Source organism: Lygodium microphyllum, chromosome 17 (assembly GCF_053477565.2).
Source record: "Lygodium microphyllum isolate KBCC chromosome 17, Lygodium_microphyllum_v1.1.10, whole genome shotgun sequence".
Taxonomy (NCBI): Eukaryota; Viridiplantae; Streptophyta; class Polypodiopsida; order Schizaeales; family Lygodiaceae; genus Lygodium; species Lygodium microphyllum.
This window is the reverse complement of record NC_141151.1, coordinates 30,989,802-31,015,441: the sequence shown is the minus strand read 5'-3', so window position 1 is coordinate 31,015,441 and position 25,640 is coordinate 30,989,802. Positions and strand designations below refer to the sequence as shown.

At 44.7% G+C, this 25,640-nt stretch overlaps 1 protein-coding gene across 1 annotated transcript in view; it reads right to left on the bottom strand.

Annotated features, from left to right (window-relative positions):
• LOC148021747 (uncharacterized) overlaps positions 1–25,640 on the bottom strand; it is a 419,898-nt gene that overhangs the window by 113,128 nt on the left and 281,130 nt on the right. The gene's annotated exons all lie outside the window — the stretch shown is intronic.

Sequence of the window (25,640 nt, the reverse complement as noted above, 5' to 3'; positions counted from 1 at the left end):
CGAAGCATCCACAAACCAGGTGGGTAGACAGGCGAACAAAGTTGTCTCATCCTCATACTAACATGGAGGCTTGCATATGGACTGCTATTATCTCAGTGAGTGTGGTTAGATTATTACAGTGCTGTTGTCACTCAAGCTCTAGAGTTACTGGAATCTCATAGAGCTGGTCTTCTGCAGTAAATAAAGCGGAACTATTCAATTGTCAGTGCCTGTTTTTGATGTCAACTAATCTTCTGCTGTGGGATTATTTGAATCTCCGTGGCTAGTCATACACCCGCTAAAATGTAAAGATCCAAAGTCGTGTGGTCGAAAAGAAAAAACACACTGCCTGCAGCTGCTCTCATCTATATGTTACAGGTTAGCTGGTCTTCTGCAATAATGTGGAATTATTCAAATGTATGTGGCTATCCATAAATGTGCCAAAACGTTAAGATCCCCAACCTTTTCTTCATCCACCTGATCTTCCTCTACCATGTGACAGCCTGCACATATTACTTGAATACTTCAGCCCATCACAACCCTCCTTGGTCACTTAACGGCTTCCTCCATCTTTCCTCAACCTATTGCCCTCCTCCCACAATCTCCATCCTTGCTCCTTGCCCTTTTGTGCTCCTCCTAGCTGTATCCTTCCTCCTGCTGAACTTTTTCATGCCTTGCCTTATTTCACTTCTTGCTTTCTGCCTGCTCTCATCATTCCCCCACATTCCCTCGGCTCAGATGCTGTCCAGCTCTCATAGGAGTCTGTGCCAGTCTTCCACTCAGTAGAACTATATGGCAGCCTCTATATCTCTTCCACTGGTGTACAGACCAGGTGGCCTTGACAAATGAAAATCAGTAACTCCTGCAAACATAGGCTGCCTCAGACACAGCCTAGTGTTTGGTTTTCGATGAAAAGAAAATTCTATTAATAACAGCTCAGAGAAAATCCACCTGGCATAGACAAGGTGTACGACTCTTTTGGACTTTTTAGGACTTTCTAACTACTAAGCTTATCAATGCACAAGACCTTATTGCTTGTCCCTTGTTTTGGTTATGAAACCAACCTTTCTTCTTGGAAAGGGTGGTAATTACTTGATTAAGCACTTGATTAAAACAATCAACAAATGAAGATAGCATAAATTACCTTAATAATATCGGACATTGGACACCTTGTTGGCCCCAAAATTGGTGCCCCTTTTGGTATTTCTTTAACTTGATTGCTAATGGAATGGGTACAAGCTAAGATTTATAATCTCCTTTACTCTTCCAAAAGCCTCTTTGCTGTAGCAACAATTAGCAATCAATTCGCGCCAATTGCCCCTTGATTTTTCACCCAAGACTTCCACGAATCGAATCTCCAATTGGCCAAATGTTGCCCCAAATTACAATAAATGGGCTGGCATTTGAATTCCCTGACAATTACACAAATTTCAGATGCTGAATTCATTATACAATGCCCCACCAATTGGCTCGGGTCTTGAGGTGGCTATCAAACCCTAATTTCTGCAGAAATTTAGGATTTACAACATAGATCTCTCTGTTGTCTACCAAATTTATCTGAGATCTGCTCAAAATGGCTGAGATATGCTGAGATCTCCTTAGAATAGGTTGGAGAAAGTGAAAGAATGCCAAGACAAGAGAGAAAGTTGATTTTCTTTGCGAGAAAACACTAAATTCTGCTCGCTACATGCTCCAGCCTGCATTTAATGCAGTTATCTATTGCCAGACACCTCCAAAATGTTGTCATTTGATTAGCTTTGCTGTCGTTAGCTCTTGGAAGGTGACTTCTTGCTGTCCCTTGCCTAGTGAGGCCCCCAAATGATTGCCTTTTGTAGCAAATTGCTATTCTTTGATTAGAAAATGGACCAACAACTCTCTCTCTCTCTCTCTTTTCGTAAAGATAATTGAATTCAGTAGTAAATATTTACATGAGACCATCATGTCAACCTTCTCTCTCTATCTCTTACATTCTATTACATCAGACCACCAGGTTAGCATACTCAATCTCTCTCACACAGTCTTTGTAGAAATTTACAAGATGCGAGTAAGCTCTTAGAACAACCTATTACATAACAAATTCTAATAAATTAGACAGAAAGAACAGTTGGAGTAGAGCGAACAATCGCCAGCCAAGGAGTAGCAATGTCCGGAAGGACCAGGTCAGCGGACATCATAGAAGTGATTTGCCATAATACCAATCTACACACACGGGCCACATGCCCATGGATGCCCGATGCTGAATAAAAAATAAAGGCATTACGAGTACGCCATATGTGCCCGAGGGCTGTCCATCTAAGAAAATGGAATAGGTAGGAACTATCGGAAGATAAAGAGGGCATAAAGGACATATTTCCTATAATCCACGAACGAACTGGTATGCGGTGCTTGTTGAGATATCGAGCCCTACTCGTGATACGCCAGGGTGACCGTTGTGTATTTATGTCACCGACTTGTCAGTTGCAGACGCGGTTGGTACACCGCCCATGAATAATAGCTACATGATAGCTATCCTTATCTACTCTAGTTCGTGGCTCAGTTAGTATGCCACCTTAGTTAGTTGAGTTTAGTTTGAGACCCATATATAGGGTTCTTCTATTTCTTTGTACTAGAGTTCTTTTGGCTTACACAACTAAGAAGAGGAAAACTGTTTTCAGCCTCCACCCTTGTGTGTATTTCCCCATTGTGAAGCAAGAAAGCTACAAGTGAGACTCCTTCTTTCTCTCCCACAATCTTAACATGGTATCAGAGCCTTGTTCGTGGTAAGGAGCTCAAGAAAGCAAGCCAAGCTTGCGGTGGTTTGGTAAGAGGAGCAGTGTTGCTTTCATTTTCTGTTTTGGGAGCAGATCTCTGCAGGTAGCACAGCCGAAAATTACAGGAGTGCATTGTCTTAGGTTGAGACGCCCTTCGCGCTGAAGCAAGAGGGCATTATATGCTGCGTGTAAGAGCTTTAGCTCTTGGCGACCCTGTTTTTTTGATTTGAGGCCATTTCGGAGCCTGTTTTGGAGGCGGAAGTTTTCTGCACGCACTCAGGAAAAGGCTCAGTTTTATGCTGTTCAGCCACTGTTCTACAGGTCAGTGAAAAGTTACTGTAGAAATTGCATCGTATGCTTGTGCGCAGAGACATTGGGAGTTTCAGAATCATCCTTGGTTCCTGTTTATGCAAAATCGTCACTAAGAAGTGACTGTGTGGTCAAATACCACTTTCGCCAGTTTTGTAGATTTGCCCTTGTGAGGGTGAAGCTGAGTTTTTGCAGTGACATAATTTTTCGTAGTGTTCTGTAATGGCGTCTGATTCTCTTTCACAGATTGTAACTGAAAAGCTTGACAAGAACAACTTCCAGGCATGGAAGTTTAGAATGACGAATTTCCTTATGGGAAAATGATATTGGGAATTTGTTGCAGGAAATGAAGAAGAACCAGTTCTTCCTGATGCTCCCAATCAACAGCAAATGCAGGCATTCAAAGCATGGCATGAGAGAGCCAGGAAAGTTATGTACTGGCTATCTATCAGCATTTCAGACTCTATGATTGTGCATATTCAGGATGCAAGTACGCCAAAGGAGGCATGGGATACTCTGTCAAAGATGTATAGCACAAATACGTAAGCCAGGAAAATGCAGCTCAAGCAAGAGTTGCACAATGTGCAAAGAGAAAATATGAGCATCAATGACTACCACATGAAGGTGAAGAAGATTGCAGATGCACTTGCTTCCATTGGGTCGCCAGTGGAAGATGATGATTTAGTTTCTGTGACCTTGAATGGTCTAGGAAAGGATTATGCACAGTTTCGGACATCCATTTCAGTTCGTGAAAGATTTCCTGATTTTGAGGAGTTGATTGCTCTTCTAATTTCTGAGGAACAGAGAAATGGTGGTGCATCTTCTTCAGGAGGAACTTCAAAAGAAGCTGTCTTCTACTCAAATGCTGGAAGAGGTAGAGGCAGAGGTAGAGGAGGTCGATTTGGAGGCCGTGGCAGAAATCAGAATATGCAGCAAACTCAAGAAAACCAGTCCTATGGAGGAGGACGTGGTAACTCTAGAGGCAGGGGGAGCCAAAGAGGTCGTGGTGGATGGCAAAAAGGCCAAAATGCAAACAGTAATGTTGAATGCTACTATTATGGTAAAATGGGTCATATGGCTAAAGACTGCTATAAAAAGCAGAATGACATCATGAATGGAAAACTGCAACAAGGGAATTATGCATCTTCTAGTAGACAGGGTGATGACAGAAATGAGCACTTGTTTATGGTGCAGCACATGAACAATTCTGTGACAAGTGCAGAAGAAAGCAATGATGTATGGTATGTTGACTCAGGTGCATCAAACCACATGACAGGTCATGCAGAATGGATGGAGGATGCAAGAAAAATGGAAAAACCAGGATTTGTGGAGACTGGTGATGATACTGCACATCCTATTGTGCAGATTGGAAAAATTCAACCACATGACAGGTCATGCAGAATGGATGGAGGATGCAAGAAAAATGGAAAAACCAGGATTTGTGGAGACTGGTGATGATACTGCACATCCTATTGTGCAGATTGGAAAAATTCCTTTGTCTATGCAGGATGGGAAAAAGAAATACTTGTCCGATGTATTTCATGTCCCGAATATCACCAAGAATCTGATTTCAGTTGGTCAAATGGTTGAGCAGGGCTTGCAGGTCAGATTTAATACTCATGGATGCTTTATTGAGGATATGAAAAATAAAGGTCGCTTGATAGCAAAAGGAAAGAAGAAGGGCAGAATGTATACATTGGATGCAGACATGTCTGAATTGAGTGCAGCAATGTTTGCACATGGGACCGATGTAGTTGCAGATATTGATATCTGGCATAAACGCATTGGTCATGTTAATGTACAATGACTTAAATCAATGCAGGCCCAAAATATTGTTGCAGGTTTGCCGAAATTCAAGGTTGCAGAAATGCATAAGGTATGTGAAGCCTGTCAATTTGGAAAACAGGCAAGGAAACCATTTCCTAGACATGTTCAAGAGAGTAAGAAGCCATTGGAATTAATCCACTCTGATGTGTGGACAACTAAAGCTACATCTCTTGGAGGCTGTCATTATTTTGTCAGTTTTATTGATGACTATAGCAGAAAAGTTTGGGTGTATTTTATGAAAAAGAAAAGTGAAGTTTTTGGGCATTTCAAAACTCTTAAAGCGATGGTTGAAAAAGAAACAGGCCTGCAGATAAAATGCCTAAGGTCAGATGGAGGGGGAGAGTACCTCTCAAATGAGTTTGCAAGGTTCCTGTAGGAGCATGGCATAAAGCAGCAATATTCATGCAGTCATACCCCACAACAAAATGGAATTGCAGAAAGGAAAAACAGGCATATTGGAGAGGTATCTCGTGCCATGCTCAATGAAAAAGACTTGCCAGATTTTTATTGGGCTGAAGCAGTTGCTACAGCAGTCTACATAATGAACAGGACTCCCACTGCAGCAATACATGGAATGACTCCAGAGGAGAGGTATACTGGTAGGAAACCAGATATTTCTCATTTGAAAATTTTTGGTTGCATTGCCTATGTACATGTGCCAGATGAGTTGAGATCCAAGTTGGATCCAAAAGCTGAGAAGTGCATCTTTATTGGTTACTCTCTGCAGCAAAAAGGGTATAGATGCTATAACCCTTCTACTCGTAAGTTTACAGTGAGCAGAGATGTTGTTTTTGATGAGATGAGTAGCTGGTATAAACCAGTAAATATGATTGATAATGTAGATGCACAAAATGGTAATGCTGCACAGAATTCACAGCAGCAGTCACAAAATATTAGTGGACCTGGAGCGTCCACTAGCAGTGGTTCACATTCTTCGCCATGGACAGGCAGATTGAGATCAGGAGAATCTTCTCAAAGTAATGCAGATAGTGGTATGCAGGTATCACGAAAAGGAAAAGAGAAGGTTGATCAGCCCATGTTTGATGTGAATGCAGGTCACTCTTATGTGGATGGTGAATCCAGTGGCTCAGAACAGAGCATTGATGATGAGTTGGGTATTCCTTCTATTGTTACACCTGGAGTAAGGAAGACCAGGGATGTTTTGAGAGCACCTGGGAGTGAACCTACTTTGCGCAGGTCTACGAGAGCTAGGTATCCTGTGGATAGGCTGAAATATGATGGATTTACAGCCATTCACTATGCATATATGGTCAAAGTGATACAGGAACCAGAACCCACCTCTTTTGAGCAAGCCATGGGAAAAGAAAAATGGGAGAAAGCCATGGACGAAGAAATGGATGCCTTGGAAGCAAATGCTACATGGGAGTTAGTACCTTTGCCTAAAGGTAAGAATGCAATTGGCTGTAAGTGGGTTTATAAGGTGAAGCACAATGCAGATGGTTCTGTGAACAGATACAAGGCAAGATTAGTAGTCAAGGGGTATGCACAAACATATGGCATTGACTATGAAGAAACATTTAGTCCGGTTGCAAGGATGGCAACCGTAAGAGCAGTCATTGCTATGGCTGCATCAAAGGGATGGCCTTTACATCAGATGGATGTAAAGAATGCCTTCTTGCATGGTGATTTGCAAGAAGAGGTCTATATAGAGCAGCCACCAGGTTATGTGCATGCTGTTCATCCTGAGTTTGTTTGCAGGTTGAAGAAAGCCTTGTATGGCTTGAAGCAAGCACCTAGAGCATGGTTTGACAAGATAGGACAGTATCTTGTCACTATTGGTTTTCAGATTTCCAAGGCAGATTTCTCACTTTATGTGAGAAAAACAGAGAAATGTATTTTGCTACTTGTCATTTATGTTGATGATTTGATTATGATAGGTGATAGTGATGAAGATATCCTTCATGTGAAAATGCTATTGAAGCAGAAGTTTGAGATGAAGGATTTGGGAGAGCTGTGTTATTTCTTGGGCATTGAGGTGATTAGATCACCAAGTGGGATACAGCTCTTGCAGAGGCAGTATGGATTGGATATGCTGACCAAATATGGGATGACAGGCTGTAAGCCTATTTCAGTTCCTTTGGAGCAGAATGTGAAGCTGAGCGCAGATGCAGGTGAGCTTCTGGAAGACCCTACTATGTACAGACGCATAGTAGGAAGCTTGATTTATATGACTATTACCAGGCCAGATTTGAGCTATGCTGTTGGATTGGTAAGTCAGTTTATGCAGGCTCCAAGGAAACCGCATTTGGATGCGGCTAGACACATACTCAGGTATGTGAAGTCCACATTGCAGTATGGACTATTTTATGAGACTGGGGTTCAGATACAGTTGCATGGATACACTGATGCTGATTGGGCTGGTAGCATTTCTGATAGACGATCTACCAGTGGATATGTGTTCTCTTTTGGGAGTGCTGCAGTCACTTGGAGCAGCAAGAAACAGCCTACAGTTGCCTTATCTAGCACAAAGGCTGAGTACAGGGGCGCAGCAATGGCTGCATGTGAGGTAGCTTGGTTACATAAGCTACTTTATGATATGCATCAGTCTACAGATGGACCAGTTGTCATTTATTGTGACAACATGAGTAGTATACACTTGGCAAATAACCCAGTCTATCATGCTAGAACAAAGCACATTGAGGTGCATTATCACTATGTGCGAGAGAGGGTTTTACTAGGTCTTATTGATCTAGTTTATGTCAGCACAGAGGATCAGGTAGCTGATATATTCACGAAGGCATTGGGTGCAGAGAAGCTGCGCAAGTTCAGAGACCTGCTTGGTGTGCAGGAATTGGGATTGAGCTCGAGGGGGAGTGTTGAGATATCGAGCTCCACTCGTGATACGCCAGGGTGACCGTTGTGTATTTATGTCACCGACTTGTCAGTTGCAGACGCGGTTGGTACACCGCCCATGAATAATAGCTACATGATAGCTATCCTTATCTACTCTAGTTCGTGGCTCAGTTAGTATGCCACCTTAGTTAGTTGAGTTTGGTTTGAGACCCATATATAGGGTTCTTCTATTTCTTTGTACTAGAGTTCTTTTGGCTTACACAACTAAGAAGAGGAAAACTGTTTTCAGCCTCCACCCTTGTGTGTATTCCCCCATTGTGAAGCAAGAAAGCTACAAGTGAGACTCATTCTTTCTCTCCCACAATCTTGACAGTGCTAGGTTACCGAGAACCACAAACGGGAAATGAAATTCCAGATTTGTCGCGCAACAGGGCAAGAGACAAAGAGGTGAAGCAATGTCTCATCGCATGTAGTACAGAAAACACAACGCCCTGTAGAGATCTTTCGGGCACGGAGCACTTCTGTTGGAAGACCCCCAATGAGTAGCCTCCACATGAACACTTTACCCTGATACGGAACCTTAGACTTCCAAAGCTGGATAAATTTGTCCCGCTACTTCTTTTTGCTATCCTTGAGATGCCAGAATTTATTAACCTTCCTCGTGACCCATCTTTTAGCTTCCACTATCTGATGGTATATCTGATTCGCTGACCTTTTCTGAAAGTCATTAGGAAGCAAAAACTTCCAGTCATGCCATGGATGCAATGGTTGTAACGCAGGGAAAGGAGAGAACCTCTGAAGACAGTCTTATATTGACGACCAAATGTCCCTGTATCCACGAGGCACTCTAAAGTATTGATGAATACACCTAAAAGAATAAAGGCGAGGCTGCCCGGGAATAATCCCATCACAGATTGTCTTCAACCCTAACCTAGCCATCTGATCAAACTTATCTCGTTGCAAATCTTTGTGCGGCAAATCCAACAACCTTGAAGAAGCCAGTATTTCTCCTTGCAGCAAATTTTCCTCTTTAATTACGAATATCCGGAGGACACTAGATAGCAAAACGAAGCATCTCCTGCCAGAAAGCAATTAAATGAGAAAGGAGAAAAGACTGGGAGACCTTTATGGGCCTCATAGAATTAAGCGCATGCCACTAGGAAGCATGAATAACCGTTCTTCCATGAGAGATGCCAGTCTTTTCTATGAAGAAATTGGCAATATCTGACCAAGGATGACACTGAATACATAGACTCTGCAAAAGGGACAGCCTCAAAGAGGCCATATGCAAATTAACATCCAACAAAGCTGGACCCCCTATCCTTTTCGGAGTGGTGACATGTTGCCAGGAGATCCATACCTGCCCCAAACGATTACCTTTCTTTTTCCATAGCAAAAATTTGATAGGTTGGACCAAATCCAAAAGGGACTTCTTAGTCCAAGGTAGCAATGGCAGAAAGAATGAAATCATACTGATCATAATGCATTGAGCCACTTTTAGCCTAACATGAAGAGGCCAACTCTGAGATTTCCAGTACATGAACCTGCCATGAATTCGGGATGCCATCCAATCCAACTAAGTACGGGGAGCAACCTCCATACCAATAGGATATCCCAAGTGTCTAGTTATATTGCCCCTCGGGATCACAATTCCATTCCATCCCAAGGCCTTCCCAACGCCGCCGCTACTTGCTCTACACATCAACTGAAGCATTCACAATTGTTAGAAAATAATAAAATTAAACAGACAAAAGTGAATACCTAGCAGTCTTCAACTACAAAATAAATAAGTAGGTTAGAACTCAGTCCTAATGTTAATTTATTACGAGTGCGCACTCTAAACTAATAAACATTCATTAATTTAAATATGTATTTTGTGGAATCACCCGCTATGGAATCACCCACTTGCACATTAAATTAACGAGACGCCCGAAAAGGATAGACGTCCCCATTGACTTTTCGTACAAGGAATCCACCTTGTGTATGAGTCCCGGCAATAAATATAGCTTTACGAAATCCACCACAAAACCTCAAGGAATCCACCGTGGAATATGCCTCCTGGCATCATATCCTAGATCATTCTCCATACAGGAGAGAAGGGTGGATTTTTGAGTATTAATGTGAAGACCCGATGCCAAAGCCAAAAGGTTCCAAGCCACCATTGCCTGATTGACATTAACAGGATCCGCCTTGAGGAACATAAAAGAATCATTTGCCAAAGATTGGCCCACTAGCTGACCACCGCTAGGAAGAGATAACCCAACTATCTCACCTTGAGCTACCAACTTATCCAATAATGAGAGCATCGGGTGAGTTACCAAAGCAAACATCAAGGGGCTAAGTGGACAGCCTTGCCGAAGAGACTGAGATGAGGCGATTTCCTCCATAATCCCTCCATTAAGAGCAATTTATCAACTACAAAAATCATACGAGGGCCAAAACCCATTGTCGTGGAACCATATTCCGACCTTTAATGAAACCGTATTGCCGTGGATGAATGAGGTGCGGAAATACTTTCTGCAATCTATTGGCAATAATCTTGGAGAAGATTTTATATAATGATCCCATAACCGAAATGGGTCTCCATTGTTTCAAAGAGGTCGGAGAGGGAACTTTGGGCAATATGACTGTAATCTTCCAATCTGAAGGCATCCTACTCGAGTTCCACACTTGCTGACACAATCGAGTTAATGGGTCCTTAAGCAGTTGCACATTGGCTGAAAATAGCTCATTAGGAAGCCCATCCCAGCCTGGATTTTTCCTTTGAGGCAAGTGAGACAGCACTTCTTCCACTTCCTCTTCAGAAATATCGGCCTCCATTAAATCCACCCATTCTGGTTTGACCTGATTACTAACTAGGTCACAAATGTATGTTCGGGCAGAGAGAACAAGATCTGAAAGGATCTCTTGTGGACCCAACAAGGCCATATAAAAGTCAATAATCATTCGAATAATGGAGGCAGGATCAGTCACCATATCACCTTGCCCATCCTTTAAGTGCACAATATTTTCTCGGGCATATTTCGAATGTAGACGAGCAAAAAATTGATGAGTTTGACTGTTGTTATTATGTAAAGCTTCGGCTCTGGCTAACAGTTTGTATTTTGCATACTCCTCTTCCTGAAGAGATTGCACCTTGTCTTTCAGCCATTCAATGCAAATGAGAAAGTCATCATCAGAAACCCTAGTCTAACACAAAGCCAAGGAATGAGCTAATAAAGCTTGAGCATGTTGTAATTCAGCTCGAAACAAGGAAGCATGCTGAATACCATATTGTCGGGATAAGGTTCGCGCATTATCCTTAAAGCTGCCCATTCTTCCATCCCTCTAAATAGAACCTTCAAGCTAAAAGAAGCTATCAAGTGCTGAACATCTTTCAAAAACTGATTTTGCTGCAAAAATGATTGATTAAACCGAAGAGGCAAATGGGCAAGGAGAGCCTTGAATGCATGAACAAGTCTGTGGCTCATTTCTAGGACCAAAGGGTAATGCTCTAACAGAACATGTTGCTTTTCCACCCGCATATCAATGACTGCAAGAAGAAAGGAGTCACTTTGGCAGATGTAGATTCTATCCAGTCTGGCCCAAGTATTCGGATGCTGAAAAGAGCAATAAGTATATCAGGCTTGTGATGGATACATCTAGGACCACATGTCGTGTTTCAAAGATGCTGCTACAAGAACATCCCAAGCCTATTGCTCAGAACCATCCATAACCGAATGCGCAGAGGTTGCCTGATCTGCAGAAATACAGGCATTAAAGTCACCCATAACAAAGCCTTGATGAGCCAAGGCAAGGCAGTGCAGGTCATCCCAAAGCTGACGATGATCCCTTGCATTAGAAGGAGCATACATGCCTACAATCCACAGAACCTCCCCCTCATAACATATTTCCAAGATCAGAAATCGGCCGCGGGTATCTTGAGAAACCCATAACAAAGGCAAGGCAGTGCAGGCATTAAAATTACCCATAACAAAGCCTTGATGAGCCAAGGCAAGGCAGTGCAGGTCATCCCAAAGCTGACGATGATCCCTTGCATTAGAAGGAGCATACATGCCTACAATCCACAAAACCTCCCCCTCATAACATATTTCCAAGATCAGAAATCGGCCGCGGGTATCTTGAGAAACCAATGTTGGTTGCAGGGAGGATTTGACAGCCAACATAACTCCCGATTTATATGGAGTGCGACCACTAAAAAAGACCACATAATCCTTATACACATAAGAGGATCCAGCCAAAGAATGCTGTTTGTGCTCCACAACACAAAAAACATCCCAATTTGCGGCAAGCACAACTTTCCACAACCATCGCTCTCCCTTTTCCTTTTACATCAATAGCCTTGGCAGCTTGGAATCTCTCCACTTCAGTACATATAACATCTACAATATTTGCTCTCTACAGATTCGCAATCGTAGCTCGGGAACGAAACTACAATTGCTGGGTGCGAAAAACGTCCCGAGGAGGCACAAGCCTTCCACGAGTATCGAATCGCAAGGTTGAATCAGAAGTCCTATCTTTTTTTTTTTCCAAGAAAAGAGAACTCTATTAATAACACCTCGGAGAAAGTCCCCCTAAGGTAAATACAAAGTACAAGAAACACTGTGAAGAGTAACTAAGTACATCAAAGATACAATGGTTGTGTAAACAACCAATCTGGTGGACTAAAGTGCCACACCATCTGAGGGGTAGTGTGAAAGAAGGTGTCTGAATCCCAAATCCTTAGGAAAGACTCTTTTCTTCCTCATCCTCTCAGAGCTGCTTTGCAACCTCTCCCATCTCCCACAAAGAGTATGGACTATGTCTGTCCAAGTCCTCGATAAAGACTCCCCAGTGGGTATATCCTGAAGATCAATGACCTGGCTACATCTCGCAGTCCATATGTACCAAGCTATAATGCTGGAAATCAGCTCCCACCTGTGACAATGTCCATGAGTCCACTGTGTCTGTGAGTAGTCTGGGGTAGGGATCTTGCTCAGATGCTATCCAATGATGAGAAAAGAAATGCTCCCCTGAGTGTCCTCATAGCCGCAAGCTGGGCCTCTGTCTGTGACCCAAGCTGCAGCCTCCCCATGTCACCACCATGGACTCTGCTGTACCATGGAATACTATCTTAAGAGCTCTCCAAATCTCTTGGGCTCTAGGACAGACCCAGAGGCAATGTCTCTGTGTCTCCTCCGGCTCACCACATAGCCCGCAAGCCACTGCGTCCCTGCCATATCCAAGCCAAGTGCCAACTACTTAACTCCTATGGGCTAAAAGCCATAGAAAGAGAGATATCTTCCTGGGCCTGAAGTTGTCATGTAGCCGCCTCCAAAAGTCGAATAGGAACTCATCTGAGACTCCCTCTCTATGCCAATGAGGGATGGTTGTAGGCTGTGCTTTAATCTTGCTCATTTGTATCCTCCGTCCCAATCTAGTAGTGTAGCCAAAGAAGGGGACGATGGATGGCCTATCAAGGAAGGGAGTCCTCCACACCCACTCTCTTGGATCCCACTGAAGTCTCTGTAGAGGCCTCCTCTAGTATGCCCAATATCTCCATCCATCTATAAGACAAGTGGTTGGGTCTAGGTCTATGTGCCATTTTCTTTGAAAGTGTGCCACTACTCTGATTCTCTGCCTGGAGCAGCCATTGAGTGCTATAAGGTCAAAGTCCTCTCGCTAGAGGGGGCCATCCTCCTGGATTGTGAAAGTGAATGTCCTATCTCTGCTAGATGCAATGACTGCTAGAAGGATATCCCCTCTAGAGAAAAGACCAATCCAAGTCTAAGAGGAAGTTGTTTCAGTTTGCCAATCTGGTGGAACCCCTTCCATCCAGCCTCAATCATAGCCCTGGCTCCCCTAAGTCAATCATAGCCTTTGGGTCTCGTGTGGTAGCTCCTAAAATGCAAACCACTTCCCCACTGATGTAGCGATCTGTAAAGAGAATCTCCCCCATGATAAGTGTGTCCGCTGCCCAATGGTGTGGCTTGATTCTGATCTCAAATAATCATTAAAGAGAAGAGACTGTCTCCTCTTCTCTTCGATAGAAGTCCTTCTATCTTCCATTGCTGGGGTATGCAAAGATTGAGGTTTCATATAAGAACCCCTACCTCTGCGTTGGAAGGTCTGAGTGATTGGGGGTGGCGAAGAATGGGCAGGATTCAATCGAGAATCTTGCCTAGCATTACGATGAACCACAGTGACCTCTCTCTCTCTCTCTCTCTCTCCAAAGTTGTAAACTAATTGAATGGCTGAGACCTAGCCCGAGTCATTATGACCTTGCCCAAAATTAAATGCCCATCTGTTTTGAATTGGCTAGGCCATTTGCAACCTGGAATGGTCCCTAACCTTTGATGACCCTTAGACTGGCATTAATTAAATAATTCACTTATTGGCCAAACCATTGCCTTAGGGTCCAATCTAATATCAATTGACCAATAGAACCTAGTGCATAACTTATTACAAATTTTTCCTTTGACACCCATTGCATCCTTGGGGTCCTTAGCCTATTACTATGGAATATGTGCCATGTGCATCGCATGTGCTTAAACAACCTTGCACATTTAATTAGTAACTTAATCAAATGATATTAGCAAGCTTAAAGTATCTCAAAATTTCACGTTCTCGTGATACATCTCCCCCTTAAAATCCTTGCAATCATCCTCGATTGCATTGCATTGTGCCAAAGTAAAAGTACAATGGAATTTCCGTAAGGCATCACGGTCACAACATTGCGCACTATTATCCAACCATGCTACATGCCCCAAACCTGTAGAAAATTTCAAACGAGCATATACATAACATAAAGCTGAAAATCAATCCAAACTATTGCTAGAAACTCATTGGATGTATCCTTAACTCATGTTTCTCAACTGTTCTGACTATCAACCATTTAAAACAAAAAAAAACATCAATTCAGCATAAACCATGATTGAAACTATCAGTGGCATTTACTAACATGCTTTTGTCCATGGAACTAGCTGTAAACCCTTGAAAATTGAGCCTAATCTGATCATAAAATGATCACTTGCTGATCTGAGAACTCATCACAAACCGCTGCAAATGTGACCCCAAATTGATCACAAACTCACTGCTAAAACTGTCCAACAATCAATGCAAAAATTCATCCCAAAAGTGACCATAAATGGTTCTCAAGCTGATCAAAAACTGAGTTAAAACTGACCAGAATTTTTGTCTCAAAATTGAGGCAAAATTCATGCCAAATTGATCATAAGTTGATGCAAAAGTATAGTCCGAGTGCTTGCCTAGGTGAAACTCATACTCATCTGCATATATCTTACGGTGACCAGTATACTAAGTGGTGAAGTCATGGCAAACATAGTGTCAGCACAATACCTTGGATGCATGCTAAATACATTTGAGATCCACTACATACAAGAGCTGTCCATAGTTGAAGGAGTGGAAGTGCTACCTCCCCCTTGAGTATTAGGCAACACTCTGGACCCCTGCTCTGCTGGACTTGACTGAGTTGGAACTAAAGTCGGCTCTAACTGAAAAGCATCTAGGTAAAGTTATGGTGGTTGGCCTCCAGGGGAAGACATGGTGACTGGACCCTTATGTGTTCTGGGAGGAGCTCTGGGAGTGGCGCCTTTGGATATGGGAGGGTAGGCTACTTGATGAGCTGGAGTGGGACCCGGGAGAGTGGCTATGGTAGGCCACTGTGGTCGCCAAGAAGCTATTGAGGTTCTTGGAGTACACAGCCAAGATTTGCAGACATGTACTGATGTAGGAGGACATGTACTAGGCGCCGTCGCACAGCAGGTATTGGACGGAGCACAGCATCACGGATGCTTTCCGGCAGACTTTCTGGCGCCGCCTATGGGACAGCTGAAGACTGAGAAGGGTTTCGTATTTCTTATGGTTGTTGGCACATGGAGGCCTGGCGGTGTGGAGTTGGTGGTTAGCTGATATGCAAAAGGATGGAGGTTGTAAACGTTGCACACAGCGGCTTTTAGAAACTCCAAAGCATCGCCTTTGGTCGTGTGAGGCGGCACACCTCGTGTGGAGAGGAGCATGCCGCATTTTCTGCCGTATAGCACCCAGCCTTGGATGTATCTCATGGGTAGCTTTCTGCTGGCAAGCAGCCAGCCAGGGCCGTCACCTTTTGTATGAGGCTGGGATGCAGGACACGATATTCATTATTGAGGTTGGATTGTGCGTAGTGGTCGGCTTGGAGGCTCTACCCATCTATGAGGTGCTGGAGCCCACAATAGACCACTTTGAGGTATGGGAGATCGTAGGGAGTCTTACTGGATGGCACATCTGGAAGATGCAGTGTCAGGAGGTTTTTGGCGGGGAGAGACTTTCAGTTCAAGCGACTCTGATAGAGCTTTGGACCTCCATCATCCACTCCCTCTGCGGCCGATGGGACCAGGTGCAGGGTGAGTCGAGCTTGTCAGGAGCTTCATTTTCATTTCATGCACACTTGGGGTGGCTAGGATCTGTTCTTCATGATGTAGGCAGGCAGCCCTGGATGGCGATACATCCCCCCCTCCATGGCTTCTTGCCCCCATCTCCCCTAGACCACCCGGAGAGCCTTGTACACTTGATATATTTGTGACTCTGCATCAGCTCTAGCTAGTCTGTTGAGCATGAGCACTTCCTTATATTCAGACTTTCTGAAGTAATATAATTAGCCACACTTTATTTGCAAAAAAAAAATCTAGGTAAAGTTGCAACAACTGAGGATAGTTTGTCAAGTTTTGGCGAGTATCTCTTTGAAACTATACCTTTGATATTTCTTTCCTTATATGCCAAAATCAGCTCGCGTACCAAGATCTCATCGAGCTTCTCAACCTCATGTTGAATTTCAGTAAACATATCCTCTAGTATATCATCATGAAAGAGACTTAACAAATTCACATGAAAGGCATTGTGTATCTGCCAATGTGGAGGTCATTTCAGCCGATGTGCCACATCCATGATCTTCAACACCTAGAAGAGCCTATAGTATCTCATACTCAACTTCGGATACAATCTTTCTCTTTTTTTCATCTTTTTCGATCTTGTCTTTTCAAAGCACAACAATACATAATCACCCTTTGCAAATTGCAAAGCACTTCTATGATGACTAGCTATTCTCTTTTGCTTTTCCTGTGATCTATGAAGTGCATACTTTATCTTTGCAACATCTAAGTTTTGCAAATAACGGTCAGCCTCAAAGATCTTATCCTTAGTTTGCAAGATAGGTGGTACCTTCTTGCCACCCTCAACCACCTTAAATGGAGCTTTGCCAGTGGAACTATACATTGTGTTGTTGTAAGTAAACTCAACCAAGGGCAAATACTGCTCCCATTGTGTCTTGTGGTTTGAAACATAGCACCTCAAAAGATCTAACATAGTGGAATTTGCTTCCTTAGACTAACCATTTGTCTACAGATGAAAGGATGATGAGAATTTTAGCATGGAGAGAGAGAGAGAGAGAGAGAGAGAGAGAGAGAGAGAGAGAGAGAGAGAGAGAGAGAGAGAGAGAGAGAGAGAGAGAAACGGTCCTTGATCCGCAGACTATTGTGAATATGTGTAGGAATTATTTCCTCGACCTTCTTGGTTCCACTTTTCCACCTTCAGGCCAAATTACTCATGCTCGTTCAGTTTTTTATGATCTGGTCCGCAATCAGGTTCCGCAGGACATGCAAGCTACTCTGGAGGCAGATATTTGTGAGGTGGAGGTTATGGATGTTCTGTTACACTTGCCCAAGGATAAAAGTCCTGGCTGGGATGGTCTCACCAATGAGTTCTTTGAGATTTTTGCCACCCAACTCGTGAAACCATTGAAGGCTTTGTTTCAGCAGGTGTGGGAAACGGGGATCATGCCTTCCTCATGGAAAGAAGGTCTTATTAAACTGCCTCCAAAAGTTCCTTCGCCGTCTATGTTGAAACACAGGCGCCCAATTTCTTTGATGGGTTCTATGTATAAAATCTTTTTCAAAGTAATGGTGAATCGGCTCCATAAGCATCTTCCTACCATTGTGAATCCTCTCCAATATGGTTTCATTAAGGGCCAAAACATTCTGCACAATGTTTTAAATGCACAACTGGCGATTGATTATGCAAGGCATTCTAATCAGAAGGTCGTACTGGTTCGGTTGGACCTGGAAAAGGCTTTTGATTATCTGGACTGGTCTTTCATTGCAGAACTTATGTCTACTATGGGCTTTGGTGCTTGAATATCTCGTCTGATCTACACTATCAGTGCTGCAGTATCTTCGCGAGTCATGCTGAATGGAGGCGTTACCAAGCCATTTGTCCTTGCCCACTTTGTCAGACAGGGGTGCCCTTTAAGTCCTCTCTTCTTTGCCCTTGCGACTTATCTAGTTCTTTCGATGTTATCTCATATGGCAACTTCTACTCAGTTGGCTAGATTGTTGCTTCCCTCTGGACAACACTTCATTAGTCAATCCTTGGCTGATGACAGCTTTATGATTCTGTGGGGGTGGACAAGGATAACCTTCGCAAAGCATTAGATGTTTGGGCTCTCTTTGGTCAGGCTTTCGTTCTTCGCATCAAAGCTTTGAAATCAGCCATTCTCAGCTGCACGGAGTCGGATTTGCAGTCATTGGACTGGTAGGGAATGGTTGTTCCCTGTGGCTCCATTGTTAGGCATCTTGGGTACCCTTTGGATGTTGATGTTCCCCCAAAGCAGGTACTACAGTGGATTTCACAGAAACTGGCAGCTAAGTTTCTGTATTGGAAGTCTCAGGCCTGGGCCTTCCATGTTCGCCTCAAAGTAGCCCAGACAATTATGTTGCCAATGCTCACATATTTCTTGCCATTGCTGCCCTGGACTACTACTACACTGAATGCTCTTACTCAGTCTATTCGTTTCATGTTATGGAAGAAGGATTCCTTGCATGCCGGCATTTCCTGGATTTCTTGAAAGCATTTGTGCACCCCCAAACGCATGGGTGGAGGGGCTATTTTAGATGCCCAAACTCATATGCTGGCACTCTGCTGGTCTCTTTTTCGTGCCATGTGCTCGGATCATCATCCATGGGTCGTTATAGCCCGTTATTTTCTTGAGCATCACGGGTTTTTTCATGGTAATACCCAAATCCGGAGTTCTTGGTGGCATGTTCTTAATGCCGATTCTCGGTTCTCCAGTTCTTCTTCATCTTTGCTTGCCCATTTGGTATGTTCTTGGAGACTGGTCCTCAGGAAGGCTCAGTGGCATCCAACGGAGGATCGCTTAGCTACTAATTCTTTTCAATTGGAATTGTTGGCAGTCTCCCGGTTACTTTCGTGGGAAGGTAAACATGAGCTTTGACCAAAATTCAACCGCATGGCACGTTTGGGCGTAACTTCAGTCGCGGATGCCACCCTTGCCAGTCGCAATGTGTTGTATCGTTTCGTACAGCTAGGAGGCTTTTCAGGATCCCTCGTGGATACATGCATTTATGGGAACAACTTTTGATGGTGCTCCAGAGTAGACAACCCTTTCCTGCGCTTGCTTCGGATCGTCCCTGGCAGGACTGGGACTTTGCAGGCCGGCTGAATTTAGAAAAGACTGCAGCTAACCAGGTGTATCATCTTCTGATTAAAGATCATCAATGGCTGGTTACTAAAGCTAATACTCTATGGGGATTGCATAAATCCCGGTCATGGTGGAGGGTAACTGTGATGGAGAGCTGGTTGAACAAGACACCCTTCAAATATAAGGTCCTTCTTTGGAGGGTGATGATTGGTGGTCTTTCGCTTGCTTCAGCTCTTTCCAAGTGTCGAATCTCCAACGGCAACTGTTTCTTTTGCACCACCAGTGTGGAATCCGCCCGTCATTGTTTTATTTCTTGTCCCCTCGCTAAGAAAATCTGGTCATTCATGTCAGCCGTTTGGCGAGAGGTGGTTGGTTTCTTGCTATGCCCGTTTGATTGGGTTTTTGCGCAGCCCAAACATCCCACACCGGCACAGCCACATATGAAGATCTTGTTTCACTTTCTTCGATATTGGGGCTGTTGGCACAACTGGACCATTCGGAATGCTTTTCTTTTTGATTCCACCTATAATGTTTAGCGGCATATTGCTAGGCTTAAAGGTCTCTTGTATTGGCAGATAGATCTTCCCCGGCACTCTGACATGCTTTCTCGGGAGGACTTACGTCCCTGGCATATGGCAATTTCCTCTATGTCTTTGCCATGACTTTGTAACTCTTTGGTCGTCTGGTTCTTGTAGAGAGTCAGTGTGTACACGCGATGGGGTAGAGCCATCGTGTATCTTGTAATCATGTATACTTGTACCTTTTTCATAATTAATACAATTACCTTCTACGAGAGAGAGAGAGAGAGAGAGAGAGAGAGAGAGAGAGAGAGAGAGAGAGAGAGAGTATATTAACGTCTCTAAAAGGCCAATGTGGCCTATGAGACCAAAATAGTACATACAATGATGATGGTGTGTTTCTCATCTAGAACGAGAAGAAAGATGAAGAACATGCCTATAAGACTGAAAAGGAAATGAAATGAAATGAAATAGTGTCCCATAAAGGGAAACATGTCAGTGATCTGAAAGTGAGAGTAGAGAAAGGAAAACCCTCCATCAATGATATGTCTGTTCTCTAGGGAAGTGTATCTCTGCATAGCTAAGGCGTCTTGGCATCTGTCTCCTGTGGCGCTCAATGATGGCTTTAATTTGTCTGTAATGTGGATGTCTAGGCCTTCGTCCGGGTGGACGTGGGCGCCTAGACCGGCTAAGTGCCACTGCTCTATCCAAAGGGACACCTACAGAAGATGAGGTCCAATGATGATGTATTCCTGTAGGCTGTGTGGCACTAGTAGTGGTATCTGCCATATTCTGTCGTGTATCCATGAAAAAGTCAGTGACTGCTCTCTGTCTATGTGAGCCGAGCTGTGGGGGCCTCCTACTCCGTAGAATTGTTGCTCTGCGCCTCTGGAGCTCCAAGAGGAAAAATCCCAAGCATCTCTGATCCTCATACTGCATGATCCGTCTCAGGGGTCCAAAACCCTCTCGAAACAGACAGTGGTATCTACCTCGTATGTCGTAATATACAGTGCATCGGCAGATGTAGTGTTCCTCTGTCTCTGGCTCTCTGTCGCATAGTGGGCATATGCGTTCTTCTGTCTGTATACCCTCCCATCTGCCTGTCTCAATCCTCAGGCGGTGGGATGAGGTGCGGATCTGACCAATAGCTGTGCGTAGTCCATGAGGCAGCTGTGTGTCCATGTAATTGGGTCGGGTGATGAAACCATCCTCAGATACCTGGAGGAAGTGGGTCTGGTAGTGTGCCATCCTCGTGCCATGGGGCGAGGGGGGTCGGATCCAGGTCTTCTCCGTATCTAACTTCAGTATGTCTGCTCTGATCACATGGTTTAGCTCTGATCGGCTTAGGTCAAGTGTAGGGCAATCCAGGCTATAGTCAAAGGGGGGTAGTCTGTCAATCTGCAGACCATGTAGACGCATCCATGTGCTCATCTGAGCATACCAACAGTGTCTGTCACCGTCTGCTGCTAGTTGTCTAGAAGAGGCCAGGGCTAGCCGTGGGTATCTATCTTGGGGGAGCTCCCATAGTCTATGTATGAAAGTCACTGCCTGAACCAAGGCCTCAGCCACCATGGGTGATGCCCCCAACTCAGCTCTGATAATCTCATGTGGGGTCGAGCTCTTCGCTCGTATCATGCGTGAGATCATCATGACCAGTGGTCTTTCCATATGCTCCCATCCATCATAGTATTCCTTCTCTGGTCCATCCTGGTCTCCCAAAGGCTGTCTCCTCATGTGAAACAGACTCGGACCCCAAATAGCTGCCCCATATAGGAGTGTGGGTGTAACCAAGGTGTCAAAAAGCCACAGTTTGGTGCGCGGCTCATGGAATTGTATGTGAGCACATTGCCTCTCCAATGCCCCTAAGGCTGCATATGCTTTTGCCAAACGAGCCTCTGATGTCTCTCTCCAAGAGAACTGTGGTCCCTTCAATGTGACCCCCAAATAAACATACTGCCTAACCATCTCCACTGGCTCTCCGTCAAAAGTAAACTGGTGCTCAGCTCTTGTCACCCAAGCAGCTGAAGTGTTAAATACCATAACTTTAGTTTTCCCAAGGTTCACCTTAAGATCTCTATCTCTGCAAAAAGCTGATAATGCATCCAAGTGTCTATTTAGTCCCTCAGGTGAGTCAGATATAAGTACAATATCATCGGCATAAAGCAGTAATGGTATCAGCACTCCAGCTAGGCTGGCTCCGGCCCCACCTGTCCTATCCACATATTCTGAAATTTCATCTATATACAGCCCAAAAAGTGTCGGTGAAAGTGGACAGCCTTGTTTCACCCCAATGGTGCTATTGACTGTATCTGAGATGCCCTCAGGTGTTCGTACTCTGCCTGTCACTGTCTCATATAGGGCATAGATACTCCACTGTATCTCTACGGGCACATCAATGTTTTGCATTCTTTTCATGAGTCTAGCACGTGGCACTGTGTCAAAGGCCTTGCGAAAGTCCACAAAACAGCAATAGATCTTTTTCTTGAATGCCTTGCCTTCTTCAATGATTGCCCTCAACGTAAAGATATGGTCTAGAGTTGTATGTCCCCTCCTGAAGCCAGCCTGGCCTTTTGACCTCAGGCCATGCATCTCGGCCCATTCACTCAACGCTTGTTCCACGATAGAGCCATATATCTTGGCCAGCATGTGTCCAATCATGATAGTTCGGTAGTTACTAGGTAGCGCGGGGTCTCCACTCTTAAAGAGCGGCACAATAATATGGTCTGACCAACAGGTTGGAAATCCCTCACAAATTGCCCTATTAAAGATGTGAGCCAGCGTTGGTGCCAGAATATCACAGGCATGCGTGAAGTGTTCAGCCACTAAACCCTCATGGTCTTGGGCTCTTCCATTTTTCAGCTTCCATATGGCATTCCTCACTTTTTTTTCTGTGAAAAATCTGCAATTTGCTGGTCTTGAGGTTGAGGGGAGTGGCATAGGCTCTTGGCCAGGGATATCATAGAGTGTGCAAGCATATCCATGCCAATCATCCGGTCTAGTAATTTGTAGGGGTGGCTGGCTCTCATGCATCTTTTTCCACGCTCTCTTGCTGTCCTGCCCCAAGAACATGGAATACATTTCTGTTTCTAGTCTGCTCAGGTATTCCTTCTTCTTTTTGCGTACCAACCGTCTGAAGAGTGTTCGAGCATGCTTATGGGTGCATATACCAAGTGCCAGCTCTCGCTGAAAACGTGCTCGTGTCTCTCTGCACTCATCATCATACCAGCCATTCTGTGGAGCATTACCTCGTGGAGGTTTATCTGACGGTGTAGTGTGTGGGAAAGTGTATGCTGCTGAAGTGTGTATTATCTCGGCCAACTGTCCTGTAAACTCATCCAGAGAGGCCTGTGTGTCTAGCTCCCTCAATGCATCTCGCACAGTAATGCTGTATATGTGTGAGGTCGCTTCCACAAAATCATAGCGTGGTAATTTTGGTATATGTGACTGTGCTTCATGTATATGCCCATATTGCATTGTGAAAGCTAGAATAGCATGGTCTGCTACTAATCCAATTGGTCTGTCCGAGATTTCAAAACTTTTTATGTCAGGTAGCAAGTTGGGTGATCCAATCAAATAGTCCACTGTGCTTGACCCCTTCTTGTTATTCCAACATGTGAAGCCATTAGATCTTGGCCACTGTGGTAGCCCGTTAAGGATGGCCAAACCATGTGCACTTCCTAGTGCCAGTAGGTGTGTTCCATATTCTGTTATCTCTCTATCTTGGGCTGATCTAAGTAATCCCACTTCATCTAATGCAATATCTCTGAACATCTCATCACTAGTGTCAAAGAAAGCAGATTGGTTGTTTCCTGTGAGTGCATTAAAGTCTCCTGCTAGTAGAACATCCCCAATTCTCATGTATCCCATTATGTCCTCATATAGTGGTGTATACAGGGATGCCTCTTTAGGGGCAAACTTAGAGTATGCAGGGGGAAAATAGCATATGGCAATATACATGTCGCGAGTTCTGCTTGTACGTAACCTGATCCACATGTATCTTGCCTCTACATCTCTATGTACCACTTGGACTGTATCTCGGAGCTCTTCTCTAAATAGAATTGCCACACCTCCTGATCCCCTCGTCCCTCCAGGCCGTCTAGGCTGAGGGCGATATACACTTTCCCATCTGTATCCATATACATCAGGTAAACGGCTGTCTTTACATTGATGTGTCTCAGTATACATAGCAATGTCTATACCTTTGAAAGTATCCTCAAAATAACCTACATCTGTCTTAAGGGAGCCATTGCAATTCCACAGTGTGAACTTCAGGGTCTCATAGGCCGCGCACCGTCATGCCGTCCTTTTCTCTGTGATGATGACTCTTCCATCTCTGTATACAGCCCATTTACCTGCTTTCCGTGCCTCTAGAACACGTGGCATATTTTCCCTCCTGTGGGCTAACTGGGCTGGGGTGAGGTCTTCATCTAGGTAGATCTTTTCTCCTTTGAGAGCGATCCTCTTAGAGAGGAAGGCTCTCTTCTTTTCCAGGTCTCCAAACTTCAAGATGAGGACTTTTGTTTTTGTGTCAGCCTTCCCGACTCGCCAAGCCCCAACGATGGGTACATTTGTAGCTCCAATTTTGGTGGCAAGAGCTGTAGCATCTTCAATTGGGGAGCTTTTCTCGTCTAGTCCAACCACTCTTACGTGGAGTGCGCGTACCCGCCTTTTTGCCTCTTACGTGGAGAGAGAGAGAGAGAGAGAGAGAGAGAGATGGTGCTGCTGGTTCCTGCCGCCCAGGGGTCGCCTAGTTCTGTACGCCTTGCCGTCGCGTCGCCCTGCGCCCTCGAAGACTGACGACCCACGTGTCGTCACCTATCGCTCGCGTCAGCATCCTCGTCGCCTGACGTTCCGCCTCAGCCCGTCTGGCGTTCCCGTCTTGTCTGCACCGTCGACGCCTGCAGTTCTGCCCGCCTTTGCCCGTTGTTCGCGTCCTGTCCTGCACCGCCCGCGGAAACCCTAGAGAGCTTCAGTCGTTGTCCATGTCTCCGAGTCCTCGTTCTCTGCCCGCGAACGTCTGTGTGCACGCGGCCGCCTACCTGTGGAGGTGCGGGTTTTGCCGAAGCCACTAGTGCTTGAGGGTCCGTCCGCTTCTGTACCGGCGCCCAGTTGCAGCCTGCGTGTCTCTGCCCCCCGCGATTTTTCACTCGACCTCTGTCTGACATCCGTGCTGATACAAGATGGCTGGCCTGGATCTGGCTTTCATAGACCAAACGGTGGCAGCTCTTGGTCCGGATTTTGACACCGAGGAACCAGAGGACATGGTTCCGTGCACAGAAGAGATGCCCCCTGCTCCTGACCTCTAGCCAGCGGGCAAACACACCAAGCATACTTCGGCAGGGATAATGGATCATCAGGATCGTTCCTATGCTCAGGTTGCTTCTGATTCTGTGGATTCCTAGGAGGTTGATTGGGAGCACCTGTTGGAGTTTGCTAATTTCAAGCAATTTCTGGAGAGACTCCCTTTGCGTTTCAACTCGTCTTACTTGAAGCATGCCATCTTTCAGGGCTATATGCAGCAATTGATTGACAGATTCTTCTTGGACTTCTCCTCTCAGGGCACTGCGTCATTTGAACGATTGCTCTCTAATGTGCAGCGGGTTGCTCGGCAGTATGGGATCTATTATGCCTCTCTTTGTCGCCGGCGTCGACAGGCAGCGGAGGACTTGCTGGTTTTGGTTCGTTCTCTGCTGGTGGACACTCCAGATGATGCATTTCTGCTCGCACTGGCCATGTGGGTGGCTGATCTTATTAAAGAGTTCCAGTTGAAATCATATCAGCAGGCCAAATTGCAACATCTGACGGAGACTTTGCAAGATAGTGCGTGTCAGACCCATAAGTTCTTTCGAGCTCTCCACGCCTCTCCTGCTAGAGAGAATATGACCAGACTCGAGGATGCAGAAGGCCACCTTATCCTGGATCCGCAGACTATTGTGCATATGTGCAGGAATTATTTCCGTGACCTTCTCG